The 22971-nt window shown below is 45.9% G+C and overlaps 1 protein-coding gene across 9 annotated transcripts in view; it reads right to left on the reverse strand.

Moving 5' to 3' along the window:
• PIKFYVE (phosphoinositide kinase, FYVE-type zinc finger containing) overlaps positions 1-7686 on the reverse strand; it is a 120519-nt gene extending 112833 nt beyond the window's left edge. For 8 of the 9 annotated variants that reach the window (XM_075608462.1, XM_075608459.1, XM_075608457.1 and 5 more), the window contains exon 1: positions 7483-7685. The gene's annotated coding sequence lies outside the window, so the exon portion shown is untranslated. Of the gene's footprint in view, positions 1-7482 lie in introns of all 9 variants that reach the window. The other variant, XM_075608463.1, reaches the window with a different exon arrangement.
• Between the last annotated feature and the right edge of the window lie 15285 nt (positions 7687-22971).

The following is a 22971-nucleotide window of genomic DNA, read 5'->3' on the forward strand; positions in this document are numbered from 1 at the left end:
ATAATCCTCTCTCGAATTGTCCATTAAATGCCTGTAAATTGAATGTATAAGCTCTGTTCATTTAATATAACCATCCATTATCATCATAGCTCTGTGCCCAGGACATACTTGAAAACGAGATGTATTAAATTCCAGGTAAAACATTTTATAAATACAGATCTACCGTCAGACAGACAATTACAACTTAGAATTCATTTTTATGATGTCAACAATAGCATCAAATGGAAACAGTGAACATCAGGGAACCAGGCTGCTATTAGCACTTAACCTGTTAAAAGATGACCAGTAACTAAATGACGTAACACTGGCAAGTAGTTACATTTTATCAGACTAATGCATAATCGGATACATGCATACACACATTATACTACACACAATGCTCTCATTAATGACAGTTCCTGTCATCAGGGAGCAGGTTGAGACCATGCTATCTGTACTCAAGCGATCACATGGTTACACTGTTCTATCAGTCTCCCCCTTGCCACTTGTCTAAGGCCTCGGCCATGGTAAGCGCTTACTCGCTGAAGCGTGCTGACGCTCACTCATGCTTGCCACTGAGCCCCTACAGTCGCAATTAGAGAGGCTTTAGTAGGGGCTCGCCTACGCAGGCGCGCGGAAGCGTAGGTCTTAGGCAATTTTAAAAATCAAGTGCTTGCCGGAGCGCAGGGCCGGTCACGTGAGCGGTTCGCCCAATGAGGGCGAACCAGCTCCGTGACGTAACTGGCCCGCCCCCTGACGGCGCGCAGGGAAAGCACCCGCAAGGCCAGCGAAAGCACCCGTGCCTCATCACGCCAGCGAGAAGCTTGGCCGAGGCCTAAGGGTGCTCTTATAGTGCCGGCGATGCAAAGTCAAAACAAATGCATTGAATCCGTCACATACGCTTATAGCAGGTGCGACCGAAATCTCTGTTGATTTTAACAGCGACTGTCTTACCATGTGACAGGCTATAAACCAAATCAGAAAGCTTCTGATGCAGGGAGAGGGGGGGGATTTGTGTGCGATTGTGTGTCTGCCAGCCAAGTGAAACACTATATTAACAACTTTAAAATAGTAAATTCTCCCGTAAGTAAAAGTAAAGTAAATTCAGCATACAAACAGAAATTACAACTCCTCTCCGTTTCAGCCTTCCCCCTTGCTCTTGTCTCCGCTCCTCTGCCTTCCCCCTTGCTCTTGTCTCCGCCCCTCTGCTTTCCCCCTTGCTCTTGTCTCCGTTTCAGCCTTCCCCCTTGCTCTTGTCTCCGCTCCTCTGCCTTCCCCCTTGCTCTTGTCTCCGCCCCTCTGCTTTCCCCCTTGCTCTTGTCTCCGCCCCTCTGCCTTCCCCCTTGCTCTTGTCTCCGCCCCTCTGCCTTCCCCCTTGCTCTTGTCTCCGCCCCTCTGCCTTCCCCCTTGCTCTTGTCTCCGCCCCCCTGCCTTCCCCCTTCCCTGACATCACTCCCCTTGTAGCAAGAGACGTCTCAAAAACTCAAATTACAACTTTCGCAAGGGCTACAGAGACGGGTGACATCATCCAAAGCTGGCACTATAAGCGCAGCCTAAGGCTGAGTCCATGGTTGCTGCTTGCTGGCGGAGGCGTGCTCCCGCTCAGCACTGAGCCCCTACAGCCACAAGCGCGAGGAAGCGTAGGCCTTAGGGAAATGTAAAATTTCCCCGCTTGCCGGCACGCAGGGCCGGTCACGTGAGCGGTTCGCCCAATGAGGGCGAACCAACTCCGTGACGTCACTAGCCCGCACCCGGCCCGCCCCCTGACGGCGCGCAGGGAAAGCACCCGCAAGGCCAGGGAAAGCACCCGCTTTCCCTGAGCCTCAGCACGCAGGCGGGAAGCTTGGCCGAGGCCTAAGAAGTCATACAGTGGCTACACTGAAGTCAAGCATTCTTGGTAATGACGGTCACGGGACACCAGGCAGTGTATATCTTTTTATACCAGGATCATTCAATGAGCCAAACAGGTAATTAAATAAATTGTAGTTTATTCACTTAAATTAGTCATACACACAGTGGAACACAAACTACAGGCAAAAAGACACCCTTACTTGGGAAGTGGGGTAAAAACTAGACTTTTCCAGTTGCAGGGAATTCTAGATAAGGATTTTCCCCTGACCCACAATGTCCTGGAACTGAAATCAGCCTGATGTTCCCGACACCACAGCTCCCCTCTCTCCAGAGGACTGGAATTTATTTGTACACCCTGCTTAGAATCTACAAATTACATTGGCGCATAATACTTCTGAGTTTCATTCACAAAACCCTGCAGCCAATCCGGGTGTGGGAGTTTCCTAACCAGCCAATCAGAGCGATGATGATCTTTGTGAAGCCGGGCAAGTGGGGTGCTGAATCAACCAAGGGGCATGTGCAACTTGGCACCTCTGCCCCTGGTTCCCTCAATGCCACCCACGGTGACAGGCTCTGCCAAGTTTGACAGAACAACTGTTCGACAGCACTTGGCTGCGCAGCCTGTTCCTGCTTTTTACGCCTCAGACATACTCTGTGGCTTTCATCTCCGATGTCCTGTTCCGACTTACTGGCACCAAGTTGGTAGCCCCAGAGGCCTATCAGAACATTGGTTCTGAAAGTCCCAGCTCATTTACTGTGCACAAAGCATATATGCACTTAACACATTTTGTTAATAAAATATACACTTTAAAAACCTAAGTCTTTCTGGTATGGGGAATAAAAAGTTGCACTTTATTTTTCACTAGCCATATTCCCCACACACTATTGCATAGACTTAGTATGGATTCTAAGAATCCCCTCACAACCTTATATGTATGGTCGGAACCCCTATACCGGTTCTGGGTGACCTGAGCATCCCCATTAAACTAGGAACCCCTTGACTGTTCCAGGAACACCTCACATCCCTATGCCCCTTTTACCTTTCTGGTCTGTGCTGAATCAGGGAACCCCTAGTGGTGAGTCGCAAAAGCGTTTAAGGGGAGGTATTGCCGGGACAATGTGCCTACATGTATCCATGAATCACTCATGATTCCCGGGTACTTTTTTGGGGTATTCAGCAACTCTGGACCCTGGCTACCTAGGTACATTCTGACAACACTTTCTCCGCAAAACCCCCCTTGAAATTCATACCACAGCAATCTCTGCTTGATGGCACTCCTGGAAAGGTAAAAACACATAAAATACTTTGTCGCACAGTACATTTGATGCATTACACAGTACCGTGCTCAAGAGCTGACTCTTCTTGAACCCTTATTACGGACCAAACGGGTAAATCTTTGAGAGCCTGGTTACCCCCCCCCCCCCCCCCCCTACTGTCACAATGACACTGTATGTTTATCTGGATGTCACATTGGGTCTGAAAAATCAGAATCTCGTGTCCCCACCCTTCAGCACTAACCTGTTGGCATCAAGACAGCGTTTGGTTTTTACAGAGCCCCATAGTTTGAGAACTCCTGCTCTAAACTATATAGGCATCTAGAGTATGCATGAATGCACAGGAAAAACATCTGTGGCTTTTCACCGTTGTGCATTCCAAGCTGTGTCATACAAAACAACCCTGTTTCATACAACAGGCAAAGCTTGCTACACCAGAGTTGGCCAACTCCAAGGGCCACCAACAGGTCAGATTTTCAGGATATCCCTGGTTCAGCAGAGGTGGCTCAATAACTGAACCACCTGTGCTGAAGCAGGGATATCCTTAAAACCTGGACCTGTACTAACAGGTGGCCCTTGAGGACTGGAGTTGGCCACACCTGGTGTATACCATAGCAATCCTGGCAGATTTTCCAACAGAAAGAATGAAGAAAAAGGGATGCATAATAATATGTTAAAGCTCATTACAAGCCACGCGGCACGTAAATTCTCTCTAAATCCTCCCATTGACACTCGCAAGATCGCAAGCGAAGGAAAAAAGGTAATGGCGCCAAAATCTTGATACATTAAAACACAAAATTAAAATTATGCTCTTTGCTGCAATTGTGGTTCAAAATAAATTTTGCACCAAGAGACCAGAGTCAAAATCATGGACAAGACAAAGCAGGGCAAACAGGTTAGTACCCAAACAAATGCTGATAATGTGTTAAATTATCCTCTCAACACTTTCAGTATTGACCAATACGCACTTTTTTCCACACATACAAAATATCCCAACTGCGAGCGTCACACATGCTGTGCTGTATGCTTAACCCGTTGCCTGCCAGAAAGGTGTGCAGTGCATATATGCATTTAATAATGTTAACAGTGTATTCCCATATATTCCGATTATGATTATCATATTTAACCCACATAAAATGGAGATTTGTATTTTGTCCCTGTAATAGGAACTTATCACAGAGAGCAACTGCCTCTAAATCCAGAAGTGTGCTGGTTAATTGCACACAAGCAATCAACCAGACTCTACCTGGCTGATTAGAACACGTAGAAAAAAGCCTGATGTGAGAAGCAGGAGAGAGATTCTTTAGCTCACATTTGGGCTGACAGAAGGAGAGCAGAGAAGCCTGCACACAGACACTGTCTTGAGCACAAAGGCTGTGCTGAGATCAAGACACCCAGAGACCTATATTTCCTGGACACAGAGGACACAGGAACCTGCCAGAGACTGACATGGAGGGCCCCCTGCTTAAGGTACTTTCTGAGACTTTGGGGTGATAGGCTCGTAATGGGAATATCCCTCCAGTCCTGCAGATAGGGTCTGGGGAAGTAAGTTAGCCTTACAAAGGGATAGGGGTTTGTTATTTTGCCTGGATAAAGGAACAGGCTCAATAAAGCCAAAAATACACCCTAAAATAGTCTCCATTTGCATACCTCTGCACACATTTCCTACACTCCCCGATAAACATTCACTTTCCAAAATTAATGTCTATAGAAAATTAGGAGGCGATCTGATATTCTCCTAATAACGTCCCTTATACAAAATTTGCAACAGTGTCCAACACTGATCTCTCACCGCTGTGACAAAGAACATGGTTTAATATTAAAAAATATATGTATGAAGCCATGTAGATATCACCATCACCCTGCAACTTAGGCATCTGGAAAAAAAATTATAATTGTAAGCTTTGTAGGGGAAAATTATATGTACAGCACTGCATGCATTCCTAACAAATATATAATTCATAAAATGGACAAAAAAAACAAGATGGTGAGGAAATAGTTAATTACATTTCTGTGAGTCGCTCACATCATAGCTCTAAATATTCACGGGCCATCGTAAAATGGGTGTTTAGCAAATTATTTGTGACGGAATCAAAAACAATGAAACTCAGTTATATTAGTGAGCAATATCACTGAACCACAATTAAATATGCTTGTAAAACAATAATTGGGGTTTGCAAGCATATTTCAGAGAGAAAAAAAAATTATAGAAAAAGGAGATCATGCTGTGCAGCTGGAGGGTGGGAGGCCAGGGGAAAAGTGAAAAACAGAGGTACTAGAGGCTAGTACAGCCAGATAATGAATATAATGCTTTGGATTGACAATTAGCTATCCTAAATATGAAACAAAGTCAAGGATCTAACAGGGCCTGAGGCCTCAAGTGGATAGGAGATTAGGCAGACCAAGTGGATCTTATCTGCTATCCATTTCTAGGTTTCTACTTTCCGAACAGAAGCTGTGATCCGAGCTTCCCGGTCTCACAGCTCCAGCAGGAGACGGATGGAGTGAGCCAGCCCTCGGATGTTCCAGGACCCCCATCTTGCTCTATATCAGGATGTGCCTAGTAAATTCTCAACTATGGACCAGCCTGGCTGGATTTACTAGGAGGACAGAGGCACATCCTGATATAGAGCAAGATGGTGATACTGGGGTACTGGGACATCCGAGGGCTGCCTCACTCCTTCCGTCTCCTGCTAGAGCTGTGAGACCGGGAAGCTCCAATCACAGCTCTGTCTGAGACAAGGTTTGCCCCTGCCATTTCTAACTAAAGATTAGCAGTGAAACAGATTGGCAGTTATATTTATACTATGGCACCTTTATCAATTTCCCAATACGGTTCAGTTTTATGCAGGTATTATGTACTCTATATTTTCACGCAAATTATCTTCATGCCCAGATCCAGCCGAAACAAGCTGGGAGCAAGTGTAATAACCATCTAATGCGTGACAGGGAAACAACATACCGGTACGATCAACTGCTTGTATATTTTGGCAATTACCTAAAAACGCTTGGATATAATGTACCTTCAATAACTCCGATTGGGAGCTTGGTACTTCAGCAAACATTTAAATGTTAGTTATATACTTACCTCAGTAGGGATCCAATCACACCTCGGAACCTATGTAGAACATACTGTTTGACTGTAAAAATCAGTGCACCATCTAGAAATATCAAATTAGTCATACCTATCAGTTTTGTCCACCTATCATAGTGGAAGACATCTTAAATTGGTACCCTTACTCTTAGACTATAAGAGTTTAGTAGCGCTTGCATCAATATAACAAATTGCAAATATAATTGAGCATTGAGTGGAGTGCTACCAATACACCCACGACGTCATAGGAGCACATGATTTGCATTACAATTTACTCAGGCTACGGAACATCTGGAGGTTTGATTCACTGCCACTAAACAGAGGAATATTAATATCTTCAATTCAGTGTAATGACGTTAATCATTACAATGAGTAAACCCTTGTAAGATTTGGATAAGTGACCTTCTCTCTTTATAAAGTATGTGTTTTCTGCACAAGAGACATTTGCATCAGGTAATGTAAGGATCGAAAGATAATACCCTGCAATTAGTATCTTGAAATAAACATAGGGAGACCACCACTCCATAAAAGCCAACTTTATAAATTAAAAGGTTTTTTTGGACTCATATACATTATCAGGGATATACTAAGCCCTGTATTTATGTTTTGTGTATCTATAGTGTGTGCCATGTATGTGCTGATATACCTCATCTCTTTTAAATGATTATACATAAAGTATTTTAATTAACGCCACACATATCATTCACAAGGGGTTCTTTATAGGTTCTAATGCAAGAACCTTTTAGTCCTGTACAGTAAACTATTCATACTGTAATTGCGTCAATTTGATCTTTATTGGCCTATGAGAGTGCACCATAAATGGGTTCTAGGGGATTCACTGTGTGATGCAGTGACCCCCATTTTTTGTTCTTTAATCGATCAAGAAATATTATGGATACCAAACTAATGAGTCAATACTGTAGCCTTGTGCCTGAAAAGCCCCACACTGGACGCTCTGTTCTGACGTCTCTAAAGGGGCTTAAAACCCAAGAGGCAAAACTAAGTTAATAAATTTCCTCATATAAAAAGGTGGCCATTTACTTTAAATAAATTAGATAAAACAAATAAATTATATTCAGCCACTTGCTGCTATAAGATTACCAAATTAATATTGCATTATTGTACACACACACAAAAAAAAAACATTCGGGAGGATGCTCTAATCTTGACGCGTCAAGAGAGAAAATTTAGAAAAGTGGGTGGTCAGTAAGTACATCTTAATGTAAAGGTAACGTGCATTATTCCCTGTGTCTTTACGTAATCGGAGGCCCTCCCAGTGTTACCTTCTCTGTGCTGTGAGACCACCTTCCCTGTATCATGCAGCTGATCAGCCAGCTCCTGTGCAGTGGGATTTGATGCTCTAACAGCAATGTATTGCCATAGATCCACTCCTCTGGATCCTGGATCCGTATTGAGCAGCAACTCCTACAACTTGCTTCCTGTTCCTTGCAAGCCCAGCAGTTGAGAAGCTCATCCAGCCAGACCACTTCAATCGAACGCAGCTGCTAGGCATGAGAAATCAACCCGTAGAACAATCGAACTTCATTTGTTAGGTAGAGGAAAAACTAATGTTGTACCATATTGATACTATTACTAACAGTGTAAACTGTTTGATACAGTAGCTTGGTGACTGTACAGTACATCACCAAAATGTCACTGAAAAACAAGAAATATCACAACATTTATTTATATATATACTGTATATATATATATATATTTATATAGCTTTTGTTAGGAATTTTTTTAGGCGTTCAAATGAGCAAAAAATGCAATATTCTACATGTGGTTTCTTTTATAAATCAGTTCTGCCGTATTAGATAATACTTACTGCATTTAAACAATAAAAAATAGATAAACTCTTAATGCCAATTTTAATGAGTTTTAATATACAGAGCATCCTTTGATTTCCATAGCAGGTTTTAGCTACGGTGCCCAGATGTCCCAGTTTAGCCGGGACAGTCCGGTATCCCAACAATTGTCAAAATGTTAGCTGTGAAAGTCCTGGTTAATAGGGGATCGTAGGGCTGCTCAGATTAGAACATCGGTAGGAGAGAGGATGGGGGAGGGGATAGAGGATGGGGGGGAGGGGATAGAGGATGGGGGGGAGGGGATAGAGGATGGGGGGGAGGGGATAGAGGATGGAGGGGAGGGGATAGAGGATGGAGGGGAGGGAAGGCAGGGTGGAAAGAGGATCAGGGTGAGAGAGAGGAGAGAGGATTTTAGTAGAGCTCCCAATTTGAAGGGAAAGTTAGCACCAACACTGATGAGGATAGATGGAAATAAAAACAATTCTACTTCTACAATTTTACTTGGCTGAATAAACCAAAAGGGTTCTTTGGCTGCTTTATATGTAAAGTGTGTATTCAAAAAAGTGCTGAAAAGATTAATTTTAAATCAAATATAACTAATGAAATCTTTCCTATTGAGAATTACATAAATTGTAAAACCACTTATGTGGTATAAATATTGGAGTGCCCTTGTGACCTCCAATATGTAGGACGTACCACCAGACCCTTACGGGTAAGGATTTTAGAACATCTGGGAAATATAAGGAAGTGTGTATAGACATATCAAGTCTCCAAACATTATAGTACACATCATAACTCGGACCCAAAAACATTGACCTTTAAGGGAATAGAACATGTTCCTGCTCATTGGAGAGGGGGCAATAGAATCCAATGTCTAGCACAGCGGGAAACTTATTGGATATTCAAATTGAGTACCCTGGTCCCATGCGGCTTGAATGTCAGCATAGACATTGGGGCATTCATATAACTGAATCCCGTATTGTGAATGATAGTGAATATAAGGCGCTAACAACTTAAAATAAAATAGTGGTTGCGTGCAAGTTAATAGTGCAATATACAATAAAATATGTGCTCAAATAATATATCCCTGCTCAAACCCTCTGGCAGAACCTGTTTCCCGGGTTCCAAGTAGCATGATATAATTCAGACAATCCAGGAGGAGCAAAATATGGGGAAATAAGGAAACAAAAAAATGCAAATTTAAGTGCAGACGTTGAGACTAAAATCCAATCAGATGTCAATATCTTGGCTCTACCGGTCTATCTACTCACAAGATGTTAGTGGTATATATGCAGTTGGCAGATTGGGCTGCCACCCCAGGTGGATGCTGTATACTGTGTAACTCCCTCCAGGCTCGTCTCATCAGTGTGGCAATGATACATGTAGAGGAAGAAACAGAACTACATAGCGCGATCTGTCTTGAAATAGACTTTATAAAAAGTATATAGGCATATAAAATGTGCACTTACAATGTGCCAAAATTAAAATCGCATTTATCACATTAAGAGTGAATCTAGGGGGTACTCCGCCGTTCTCACCGCCTCCTCTCTGGCTCTGGATCTCCTCCGTCTGCAACCTGGGACTCTGAATTCCGTGTCTCCTCCGGTGCATGTGACGTCACTTGCTCAGTGGAAGGTACAGCTACGGCTCCCTCACTAGACCAAAACACCACTCAACGCGTTTCGCCCAGCTCTTGCAAGCTGTCTATGGCTTCGTCAGGAGTGTGGGAGTTGTAGGGTTAATAGGTGTCCATATATACCCTCTCTGGTCTTATTAAACAATTAATACAGACAATTATATCAGCGCTATGGTTGATAATGTTATACAGATAATTAGAACTGAATTATAGCATTTATACATGAAAGATCATTTTACATGATTTATTTCCTTATGAAACATCATTCTCATAGATATATAAAATCAATGTATTTATCTTTATTTTTATATGGAGCTATTTATCTACGGGAGAGTTGAGCTAATTAAACAACTGTGATCTGGTGAGTATGCAGAGTATAAACTGCAGGTTAATGGTATAAGACTCATTTACTTACTTATTTACTTGATTTATTTAATTAACAGCTGAGATCAGTCAGCTATTATCTGCCCCTACAGAATATACAGGGGGACGATTCCTGTATATTATTATTAAATATCCCATAAGTGTTAATAAATGTATTTTACTAAGAATTTCGGGTGGAGAATGACATTTCATTTACATCTTTATCAATGAACAGGTACACAGCAGACTATAGAACATGTTCAGAGTCCCAGGTTGCAGACGGAGGAGATCCAGAGCCAGAGAGGAGGCGGTGAGAACGGCGGAGTACCCCCTAGATTCACTCTTAATGTGATAAATGCGATTTTAATTTTGGCACATTGTAAGTGCACATTTTATATGCCTATATACTTTTTATAAAGTCTATTTCAAGACAGATCGCGCTATGTAGTTCTGTTTCTTCCTCTACATGTATCATTGCCACACTGATGAGACGAGCCTGGAGGGAGTTACACAGTATACAGCATCCACCTGGGGTGGCAGCCCAATCTGCCAACTGCATATATACCACTAACATCTTGTGAGTAGATAGACCGGTAGAGCCAAGATATTGACATCTGATTGGATTTTAGTCTCAACGTCTGCACTTAAATTTGCATTTTTTTGTTTCCTTATTTCCCCATATTTTGCTCCTCCTGGATTGTCTGAAATATACAGTAACTGAATCCCCCCAAAAGTATCATTTGGAGAAACATGCTGATCCCCTTTTAGGTAATATTATAATATTGTTGTTTATTCATTCTGCTTTTTCTTGTCATCTTGTTCTCTAGGTCAAAATAGGTCTAGGCCTTTTTATGTAAAATGTTATATATTGTTATTGTTTATTTTCATATGTTTTTATTAGCATTAAAATTTTATTAAAATCTGTTAGATATTTTTATTGTGAACATCCTTTTTTTGGGTCACCGCTATGTATGTGACTGGTGATTATAAATGTATGTCATTTACTGCCAAGTGGCATGGCAGAGAGATTGGGAGTTAATAATACGATTCTGTATGTGCATCACCGTTCAGTGAATGGTGTGGTCATTAAAGCTACTAGAATGTTATCAGGTGTTAAAGCTGCAGTTATCTTTTTTTTTTTTTTTTAATTAATTTTTTTACTTCAATAGTTTCATGTGGGCAATCTCTACTTACCTAAAGAACTGTATAGCTGCAGGTCAATTCGTTCTCCATGTATTGATCGGCGAAATTGGTGACATCATTAGTGAAGGGATATGTTTTTCTTTTGCTTCTGTCACTCAGTGGAAGCTCATGAATATTCATGAGCACTCCTTCACTGACATGTGCAAAAGGGAGGGCAGGGCTGACAAAGGGGTGTGCCAGGGCTTGTGACAGCACATGAAGGGGCAGTGCCTTAGCAAATGGTTGTTAAAATAGAATACAAGAAAATTGGTCTTTCAAAGTTGTTTTTTTAAAAACAGAAAATGCTAAAAGTATTTTTTCTTACTACAGAACTGATTTATTAAAAAAAAAACACACATGCATGATATTGACTGAACTGCAGCTTTTAGATTCCTGAGGAAATCGAATAACGAAACGCGTAGAATCCTAGTCTGTGTCCTGTTTGAGAGATCCTTGCAGCCGGATACTAAGCGTGACGTCACATTCGCCCTTACCGCTGTGCACACCGGAAGTGTAGGACGTGAACGATCTGAGAAGATCTGGATTTCGTACAATTCCCTGTATTGTATTTTAAAATGTGAGTGCATTTTATCTCTTTTGCTACTGGTCTTGTAATACAAATTGTAGATATACTACACCATGCCAGTCTCTATCCTTTTTGTATGAACTGGAGGAGGGATTACTCTACAAATATTGATCGTGTTGGAAGTTACAACTGAAGGTTGCTCGTTTCAGAGAAAGATAGAGTCTCTGTACTGCGTGATTTCTGGGGACGAAGTGTGAGTGCTACTATCTTACAGCCCTATAAAATACCAATATATGCACACAGGTTGCACTATATTATGTTCTTTTATTTTTCCATGATTACACTGTGAACGTCCTGCGCTCCCCTTGATGTGGAAGAATACAATCAAGATATAGACTCAAGAACAGTCTATGAAGGGTTGGGTGTGAGCTGCTTTACAATTAATATATTATTCACATTGGGTGGTGGTAATTTATTTGTCATTAGATATTTATTAATTTTTCACTTGGTTCACTTTATATATTTATTATTGTTCACGTTTATATTCATTTGATTCACTATATATTATATCAATTATTGATGGACTAGCACTTCACATATAAAACTAATTAAGGAGCGCCTGTTGAATGAAGAGATGGCTGAGTGCAATGTCTCTACTTATCAACTCACAGGAGGCTTCCTGGTGGTTGAGATTGAGGGTCAAGAGTTTCTAAGGTGTCTGTGCCTGCAATGCAGATTACCTGGGCCAGCGCCGAGTACCACCACGAGATGTCAGCAGTGTGGTATATTCTATCTATGGCCTGCTGAACCGTTTTCCACCATCGTGGCTCCGTTTGAGGGACCTCAAGAGACGTTCATGGAGGTAGACAGAGCTGATGTGCATGCTGACCTGGTTCCATATACCAATCCTGCAGTAGAGGCAGAGGCAGCACTACCAAAATTTACCCCGATGGAATGGGGAGCACCAGAATTGGGGGGACCGCTTCGTACCCATTCCAGCCAGTGACAGTGTGAATACCAGATGTGAATCACCGGCAGAGGTGCCGTTGTCGTCCTCGTCGGACGACCAGAAGGACAGCCTGTCATCGGTGGTGATGCGCCGGCCGGCGAACCACACCAGCAGTGAAGCCCTGTCAAGTCCACTTACCAGATGTAAGGCCGCTGCCCGCTGCGGTTCTTACCTCGGCTGCCGGGGCGCGCGGCACCCGGTCACGTGGACCTCCTCTCCTTCCTGAACTCCCGGCAGCCCCTGCTGCCCATGCGCGCCGCCGTGGAAAGGCCGCGCGCGCGCCTACGGCCCCTGCCTTTCAGTCCGGCGAACTCAACCCGCCCCTTCCGTCGCGCGCGCGCTACTATGTCCATCTCTACTGCCGCCAATGTTATTGTTCCGTTCCCACCTGTTCTACATCCTGCCTCAGCCTATCAGCGCTCTACCTACATCTGACATCACCGCTGGAGGTTCTCATTGGTTCCTGTCAGTATTTAGTGCCTCCAGCCCTGAGCTGATTGCTGAGCATAGTCAGTCTCTAGTTGTGCTTGCTACAAGCTACTTCGCTGTCTGCTTTTGTCTTCTGTCACAGACCCTAGCCTGAACCTGGACTCCCGATCTCTGGCACCCTCGAACCCCGGCTCGCTCAACGGACTTCTACCTTCTCCTCTCCTCGACCCTGGCTTTGGACACCGACTACTCTTGATCTCTCCTACCCCGGATCTGGCAAGTACCTCTACCACTCTACTCTCTCCTCTCCCGAACAAGGCGATCTACACGACTCTGCTTACCGGACCCGCTCACGCGGCTGTAGGGCGGTGGTTTTCCTGTATCCCCACCTCGGCCTCGCGGTCCAGTCCGGTTTGTGGTGAGCACTCCTATATTCCCGTGACATTATGCTCAGCCCAACAGACCTGGACTCCGCCGAGGTGGGTCGACGCCTGAGCGAACACGATGGCCTGTTCAAGGAAGTAGAGAACTGTCTCTCCCAAAATAACCAGCGTATGGAAATGCTCCAAAACTCCCTGGGTACCATTTCGGAGCAACTCAAATCCCTTCTGTCCTCTCCCGAGGCTGCTGCCGCTCCTCCTGCTCCTATTTTCTCCCCGCCGGTACCTTTGACTCATTCCCCGGAACCTCGTCTACCTTCCCCCAATCGCTATTTGGGAGAGCCTTCAGCATGCCGTGGCTTTCTGGCGCAGTGTTCCGTCCAATTTGAACTGTTACCCTCTCACTTCCCGACTCCTCGTTCCAAGGTTGCGTACATCTACTCTCTGCTGACCGATGACGCCCTGGCCTGGGCTACACCCATATGGGAGCATCACCCGGAGCTGACCTCCAGCCTGGACCGGTTTTGTACTGAATTCCGGAAGGTGTTCGATACACCAGGAAGGAGGGTAACGGCTGCTTCTTCTCTCCTCAATGTTTTACAGGGTAATCGCTCGGTGGCACGCTACGCACTGGAGTTTCGCACCATTTCCGCTGAGACAAGGTGGAATGATGAAGCACTCGCCGTAGTGTTTTGGCAGGGTTTGAATGACACCCTCAAAGACGAGCTGGCCGCACTGGAGCGCCCTACATCATTGGAGGAACTCATCGCACTCAGTATCCGTATGGACCAGCGGCTTCAGGAGCGAAGAGCAGAGAAGGGAAAGCGTCTAAAAGGTACCCAACCCACTTTCTCTTCACATACAGCTCCAGGGGAGCCCGTTGCCATATCCTCCGAAGAACCCATGCAGTTGGGTGGAGCTCGCCTTTCGTTAACGGAAAGACTACGTCGCCGTCGGGCGGGTCTCTGCCTCTACTGTGGTAATGGTGGACACCTGGTGAGTACCTGTCCCTCCAAGTCGGGAAACGCCAGCCCCCAGTGAGTACTGGGAGAACTACACTGGGCATGGTAACCTCTCCTTTCTCACCCAAACTACCATCTAAGATACTTCTTCCTATAACTCTATCAGGAGACTTTGGAGACATCTCTACGAGGGCTTTCCTAGACTCCGGTTCTGGTGGGAATTTCATTGATCAATCATTTGCGGAAAGACACCAGATCCCTCTGGTAGCCAAGGATTGGCCCGTAGGCCTTGAAGCCATTGACGGTAGGCCTTTGCAACCCGCATTTATCTCTCATCAAACCATTCCCCTCCGTCTTAAGATGTCAGGACACCATTCCGAACAAATTCAGTTGGATGCCATCCACACGCCGGCAGTAGACGTGATATTGGGTCTTCCGTGGCTCCAGCACCATAATCCCCAGATCGACTGGCTTCAGTCACAACCCCTCACCTGGAGAGATCGGTGTCAAGACACTTGTCTGGTTTCATCTAATGCCCTAGTAGCTGCCACACATCCGGAACCCAAGAATCCCCTCCTTCCGGACGCCTACTGGGAGTTCAGAGATGTCTTCGACAAGATTCAGGCAGAGGAATTACCAACCCATCGCGCCTACGATTGCCCGATCGACCTTCTTCCTGGCGCGATTCCCCCCAGAGGTTGTACCTACCCACTTTCCCCCCCCGAGACCAAGGCGATGAAACTTTATATACAGGAGAACCTCCAGAGAGGCTTCATACGTAAGTCCTCTTCTCCAGCAGGAGCAGGTTTCTTTTTTGTAAAGAAAAAGGACGGCACACTTCGTCCTTGCATCGATTACCGTGGTCTCAACAAGGTGACTGTCAAGAATCGGTATCCCCTTCCCTTGATTGCCGAACTTTTCGACAGGTTACAAGGCGCCACTATCTTTTCCAAACTAGATCTCCGTGGAGCCTACAATCTGGTCCGGATTCGTAAGGGAGATGAGTGGAAGACGGCCTTCAACACGCGTGATGGGCACTATGAGTACCTCGTGATGCCCTTTGGTCTCTGTAACGCGCCAGCTGTCTTCCAGGATTTCGTTAATGATGTCTTCAGAGATCTGCTGGATCAACACGTGGTGGTCTACCTAGATGACATCCTGATATTCTCGCAGAATCCCCTGGAACATACTCGGCACGTCAAACAAGTACTTCAGAGGTTACGGGAGAACCGACTGTTCGCAAAGCTTGAAAAATGCCAGTTCCATCAGTCATCCACGTCATTTTTGGGGTACATAATCTCCGACACAGGACTCGCGATGGATCCTACCAAGGTGGAAGCCGTCTTGAACTGGCCTCGCCCCCTCTCTTTGAAAGCGGTACAGAGGTTTTTAGGTTTTGCCAACTATTACCGCAGGTTCATAAAAAAAATTTCCTCGCTGGTCGCACCCATCACGGCCCTCACTCAGAAGAACGCCAATCCCGCACTATGGTCCCCGAGGCCATCATGGCTTTTCAGGTTCTCAAGGAAGCCTTTGTCACAGCACCTATCTTGGTGCATCCTGATCCAGCACAGCCCTTCACTCTCGAGGTGGATGCGTCGGACATAGGGGCAGGGGCGATCTTATCCCAAAGGAAGAACCCACAGGCCAGACTGCATCCCTGCGCATTCTTTTCTAAAAGATTTTCTGCAGCCGAACGGAACTATGATGTGGGTAACCGTGAGCTCCTCGCGATCAAGATGGCTTTGGAAGAGTGGCGACATCTATTGGAAGGCACTGAATACCCCGTCACCATCCTTACGGACCATAAGAACCTCTTATATATTGAGACTGCCCGCCGTCTGAGCGCTCGGCAGGCACGTTGGTCCCTTTTCTTCACCCGGTTCAACTTCCTGATTTCATACCTCCCGGGTTCCAAAAACACTAAAGCCGATGCACTGTCTCGTCAATTCTCTGTAGAGGACAAAACCGAAGATCCCCAAGAGACTATCCTTCCTCCGAAATGTGTCCTGTCTGCCAGTACCTTTGACGCACTATCAGAGATCACCAAGGTTCAAGATCAAATCCCTCAGGGTCTCAGGGTGCCAGTTGGACGACTTTTCACACCCCCTACCTTCCGTCAGAAGGTAATGCAATGGGGGCACACTGCTAAAACGGCAGGTCATCCAGGGATCAAAAGGACTATTGACCTCTTGCAACGAACGTTTTGGTGGCCTAGCATGCGTAAGGACATTCAACATTTCGTCTCAGCATGTTCCACCTGCGCACAGAACAAGACTCCACGGAATAAACCTCCAGGACTCCTGCAAACCCTCCCTATTCCCGATCGTCCTTGGGAACATCTCTCGATGGACTTTATTGTCGACCTACCCAAATCCAAGGGTATGGACACTATATTAGTAGTGGTCGATCGCTTTTCTAAACAAGCGCACTTTATCCCACTTAAAGGTCTACCCAGTGCCCCTAAACTTGCCGAGGTAGTTGTCAAGGAGGTCTTCAGGCTCCATGGGTCACCTCAGACCATAGTTTCTGATCGGGGGTCGCAATTTGTTTCAAAATTCTGGAGGGCCTTCTGTAAAAAACTTAATGTGGCACTTCACTTCTCCTCGGGATACCACCCACAGACCAATGGTCAAACTGAACGAACCAATCAGTCACTGGAGCAGTTCCTCCATTGTTTCATATCGGACTCTCAGGACAATTGGATCGACCTACTTCCTTGGGCGGAATTCGCTCACAATAATCTCAGGAATGAGTCCACATTACAGTCTCCATTCTTCTCTAATTTTGGCTTTTATCCCTCCACCCTTCCTCAGTCTGGGCCGAGTACAGGAGTTCCAACCGCAGAAGAGAGGATTCGGGATCTTCAAGCTTCCTGGTCCAGGATTCAGGATAATCTCAAGCGGGCCACAGCCATGCAGAAAAAGCAGGCGGATCGGCATCGTCAGAGACCACCCGATTTTGCCCCAGGTCAGAAAGTATGGCTATCTACTAAAAACATACGCTTGAAGGTCACATCCCCAAAGCTGGCACCCCGATTTATCGGTCCATTCCCTATATTGAAGAGGGTCAATCCGGTTACCTACCGACTCAAACTACTTGCTACCATGAAGATTCCCTCCGCCTTTCATTGTTCTCTACTAAAACCGTTTGTACCCAATCAATCCTCAGATCCAACACATCACACCTTCCCCCAGACTTGTCAATGGACAAGAAGAGTTTGAGGTACAATCCATTCTAGATTCTCGCATCTCTAGAGGAGGCCTCCAGTATTTGGTGCATTGGAGGGGTTTTGGACCCGAAGAAAGGGCATGGATTCCTCAAGTCCAGGTACACGCCCCCAGGCTGGTACGGGCATTTCATTCTAAGTTTCCGCTTAAACCTGGTAAGGATCGTCCGGAGTCCTACCCTGAAGGGGGGGGTACTGTAAGGCCGCTGCCCGCTGCGGTTCTTACCTCGGCTGCCGGGGCGCGCGGCACCCGGTTACGTGGACCTCCTCTCCTTCCTGAACTCCCGGCAGCCCCTGCTGCCCATGCGCGCCGCCGTGGAAAGGCCGCGCGCGCGCCTACGGCCCCTGCCTTTCAGTCCGGCGAACTCAACCCGCCCCTTCCGTCGCGCGCGCGCTACTATGTCCATGTCTACTGCCGCCAATGTTATTGTTCCGTTCCCACCTGTTCTGCATCCTGCCTCAGCCTATCAGCGCTCTACCTACATCTGACATCACCGCTGGAGGTTCTCATTGGTTCCTGTCAGTATTTAGTGCCTCCAGCCCTGAGCTGATTGCTGAGCATAGTCAGTCTCTAGTTGTGCTTGCTACAAGCTACTTCGCAGTCTGCTTTTGTCTTCTGTCACAGACCCTAGCCTGAACCTGGACTCCCGATCTCTGGCACCCTCGAACCCCGGCTCGCTCAACGGACTTCTACCTTCTCCTCTCCTCGACCCTGGCTTTGGACACCGACTACTCTTGATCTCTCCTACCCCGGATCTGGCAAGTACCTCTACCACTCTACTCTCTCCTCTCCCGAACAAGGCGATCTACACGACTCTGCTTACCGGACCCGTTCACGCGGCTGTAGGGCGGTGGTTTTCCTGTATCCCCACCTCGGCCTCGCGGTCCAGTCCGGTTTGTGGTGAGCACTCCTATATTCCCGTGACACCAGAGAGATGGAGCGTATGAGTCCGAAGACTCCCTGACAGCAGGCGCTGGTGCGGCCCAAGCCGCGTAGAAGTCCCACGGCCGTGGCGACTACTAGTGTGGCAGAGACGGGACCCGAGACTGCTCCAGAAGACCAGCAGAGTATCGTGAGCCAGCGCAGCGGTAAGGAACACCCTTACTTCCACCAGGTGAAAAAAGAAGAGGTCGGCCAGAGAGAGCATCCTGTGTCCTACTCACTTGTCCGTGACCCCACAGACCCACCACCGCCACTTCCGGTGGATGACGCACTTCCGCCGCGGGACCGGGAGGTGTACACTGACTCCGCAGAGATGACCGGAGATCACATCACTTCCGGGTGGACACAGAGTTTGGGCCCAAGGCAAGCGCCTACCTCCCCGAGGAGCTCCATTATCACTGATGAGGAGGTGAAGAGATATAGAGATGCCCTAGTCAGCAGAGGGATGCGGAGGCGTGCTGCTCGGGACCATAAGAAGACCCCTACTGGTTGTGGCATAGCCCAACTGAGAGACACTGTTCCGGACTCTGGGGATTCACTCATCCCTGCCCTTAGTGCCACTGCCCCGACCATTCCCACTGCCACTTCCCCTGCCCAGTCACATTCAGGTCCACTGGGTCCTTGCGGGGGTAAAAAGGATAAGGCTCCCACACTCTCACCGGACTGGCGGGATTGGGTTACCAGCGTTGAGGGGTCTGATGGAGAAATACCGTGGGCGAGTCGTATACCTGTGCCCAACCCTACTGTATTTAATCCTGTGCATAGAGGTAAAGCCAGGGGCTCACATTCCACTGATAGGAGACATCTGGGGTATCTTCAAAAGATGAGTCTGAGGAGTCTATGAGTGTGTCTTCCTCGTATGAGCACCGTGATAAATGGTGGGCACCATTGTTTGAGGGGTACGATAAAGGTATGGATCATACAAGATTTATTCTGATCAAGAATGAGGTGGTAGATCATTGGTGGGACATAGGCACATACTATGAGGAGGTTGCTGAAGAACTCACTAGGAGATGGAGAGAGATCCCCCAAAAGTTAGTGACACATAAGGGATCATCAATCTTTTATGATGAGATAACACCTGAGGAGCCTGTATACTGGGTACTCTTATGGTCTCCGAGTTGATGGGGAGCGCACATATAAGAGAAAGAACATATATCCAATAGTGCAATATGTTTTGAACATTAAGGGGTTAAATCTTCCCAATCCCTATGAGAATGTTACTCACAGATTCCAAACTTTCACAATACACGTAAAGGTAACTTTCTCCTCCAGGTTCCGGTTGTTGGCGTAGATCATTAGATCAAATTGCTTATACCAATATAGCACCATGTGAGTGTATTTCAAATATCTTTTTTATATATAAAAGAGTTATATCAGACTATGCTATGTGTGGTTTTTAGTCACCTTATAAAAGTTCCGTCAACACATGTTCCTTGATCACTATACCCTGAAGCACCGCTGAGAAAGATACCTTTACGTGTATTTTGAAACTTTGGAATCAATGAGTAACATTCTCATAGGGATTGGGAAGATTTAACCCCTTAATGTTCAAAACATATTGCACTATTGGATGTATGTTCTTTCTCTTATATGTGCGCTCCCCATCAACTCAGAGACCATAAGAATACGTACGTGACGCCATACCCGGAAACCCGGTAGGCTGAAGATCACTAGTCTCTGACATCTGAGACTTTGAGGATTTCGCTGTAGAGGAATTTACAAGGAGGAATTCAAGTGCCGTTTTTACATCATCATCTGGAGTTTAGGTGAGCTTATCTAACAGTGGCTCATTAACGGCCAGTATATACTCCTACCTCACTAACTATTCCATCAACCTACGGACTGTGCATATATCTGGGGCTGCCACCCTGGTCCTGGAACTTTGCTTTTGCAACAGGTTGTCCTTATCTGCTTGATTCTCTGTTTGCAGCAGCGGGCCTTGATTGCTATATACCAGTGTTTCCAAGATCACATGGACATTATTCAATATTGATTTTCATTATATTATTAGTTGTTTATTGCATATTATTTGTGTTATACATTTATTATAAAGTTGTTTGTTTGCCATCTACCCGTTTTTCTGCGCTTCCTATTTTTTTTTCCCCTTTTTTTTCTTCCTTCATTTTATTACCATAAGAATACTACTGGGATTGAGAGAGCAATCCACGTTTCGGTTGCAGCTGCACACACAATCTGTTTGTGTATATATATATTTATTTTTTTGCACGTTTATATTATGCACATATATTTTTTTCAATCACATGTATTCACATTTATTAAGATTCACTAAGTTTAATTCTTAAACTTTTTTACGCTAAAACAGTTAGCGCCACTTAGAAATCTTAGTTCACTTCCACTGTATACTGGGTACTGTCAGGCAAGGCGAAGAACAAAAAGCTCACTACATTGAGTAGGGCTGACAGGGCTATTGTAGCACGTTACAGACAGTCTCATGGGTATGAGTACCCTTATGTGCCAGAGCCAATTATGCAGGAGATTGAGGACCAAAGGGATACATGGCTCAGGGACGTCGTCATTGACTATCTGCGGTCAAAAAGTTGTAATCGTGCGTATCAGACAGAGGAGAGGATCTGTTCCTTAATGAGAGTGTGGAGTACAGGGAGGAACATATTCATCATAAAATTGTGTACCGTCCTGAGAATGGGCCTCCTCAATCATATTTTGTAAGGGTCATAGACCATAATGAATGGGAAGTAAGGATCCCCGCCATTACTATTAGGAAGGATTCTCCATTTTGGGAGTATCCCTGTGTTTTTGTTTAACCATCCAAGGTGGGTGGGTTTATAACCAGCAATTGTATGACACTGTAAAGTTTTCAACTGTCATTTTGAGTTTTGCACAGGTTGTTCACCTGCAGGATGCCCCAGCAAATTTGGCCCAAGTGGGGACGATTGGATTCCACCAGAGGGAGAGTGTAGCCATGATAGGTTTGGGGCTATTATTCTGTCCTCCTCCTGGCAGTAAAGCCTAGTAAGGGTAGGTTGCCAGGAGTATTCATGCGTTTTCCCCACACTTGCAGTGCAGTGAGTCAGAGAAGGTATGTCATCAGGCCTTGTGTCAAATTAGAGACACAGGGGTGATGCTTACTGGATTTGTACTTAATGCATTGTACTTCCTGATTTAGCCAGTTTGCCTCTACCGTGAGAGAGGCAAGGTTTACCCAACTAAGCTGTCAGGGCTCTAGCAGTTTGAGGCCCTCCCTTAGGGGAGCGGTGGGAAACCAATACCTCTAATCCCACAAGGGGATAAGGGAAGAGCAAGGACCACTCTCAGTGCCCTTTGGCTGGGAGTGGATCCAGGGACATCCCGAGGGTCCCTAACAACTGCTATCACCTGAGGCTGCTGAATTCAGAAAGACCAAATAAAGAATCCTGTGTTTTATATACCTCCTGCCTAAGAGTGAAGTCTATTAGAAGGAGGGGAAGAGATTCTTCTGCAGGGACTTCTCCCCGTATACCTGGGGGCTGCACGAGATGGAGGCGCTGCACCTGTTAGTTCTATTCGGGCAAGACCCCAGAAGCCTGTTCTGTTTTTCCCCTATAACATCATGCGGGAGACCCAGGCCCCCTGTTTCCAGTAGGTATGCACCACACTAAGCCATGTAACCGGAGTGTGTTTCCCACAGAGAGGCCCTATGTGAGATTGGGTGGGGGAAACAGGGTTACATTGCATTATGTTTATTGGGGACAGTTAGCAGATAACTGCTAAGGTAATGAAGCTGCTTTAATGTATTTTTTTTAATATTGTGCGGGAGCAGGGGGTCTCCTGAGCTGAACCGCTTTGATTTCTGACTCAGGGACCCCCTGCTTCCCGAGTTACAGGCCATGGTTTGGGGCATCGGATGCCAGTATCGCCGCCATTTTTATAGCGTCCATGTCGCGTGACGTGTGACATGTAAATAATGGAGATACCGGCACCTCATATCTGGGCCTGTAACTCGGGAAGCAGGGGATCCCGAGGCTGAAATCAATGCGGTTCATCTCGGGAGACCCCCTGCTCCCGCACAGTATTTATAAAAATTATATTAATGCAACTTCATTACCATAGCGGCTATCCGCTACAGTAATGAATGATTTTTTATTGTGATGTGTGTTTTGATACTAATGTACATGAGCAGGGGGTCTCCGGAGCTGAACCGCATTGGTTTCAGCCTCGCGGCTCCCCTACTTCATGAGATACAGGCCCCTTTATGGGGTGCCAGTATCCTCCCGCAGGATTTAAATCCCCCGGTCACGTGACACGGGACCATTAAAAGCACAGGGGATACCGGCACCCCATAAC

The sequence above is a fragment of the Ascaphus truei genome, chromosome 7, assembly GCF_040206685.1.
Source record: "Ascaphus truei isolate aAscTru1 chromosome 7, aAscTru1.hap1, whole genome shotgun sequence".
NCBI classification, from domain to species: domain Eukaryota; kingdom Metazoa; phylum Chordata; class Amphibia; order Anura; family Ascaphidae; genus Ascaphus; species Ascaphus truei.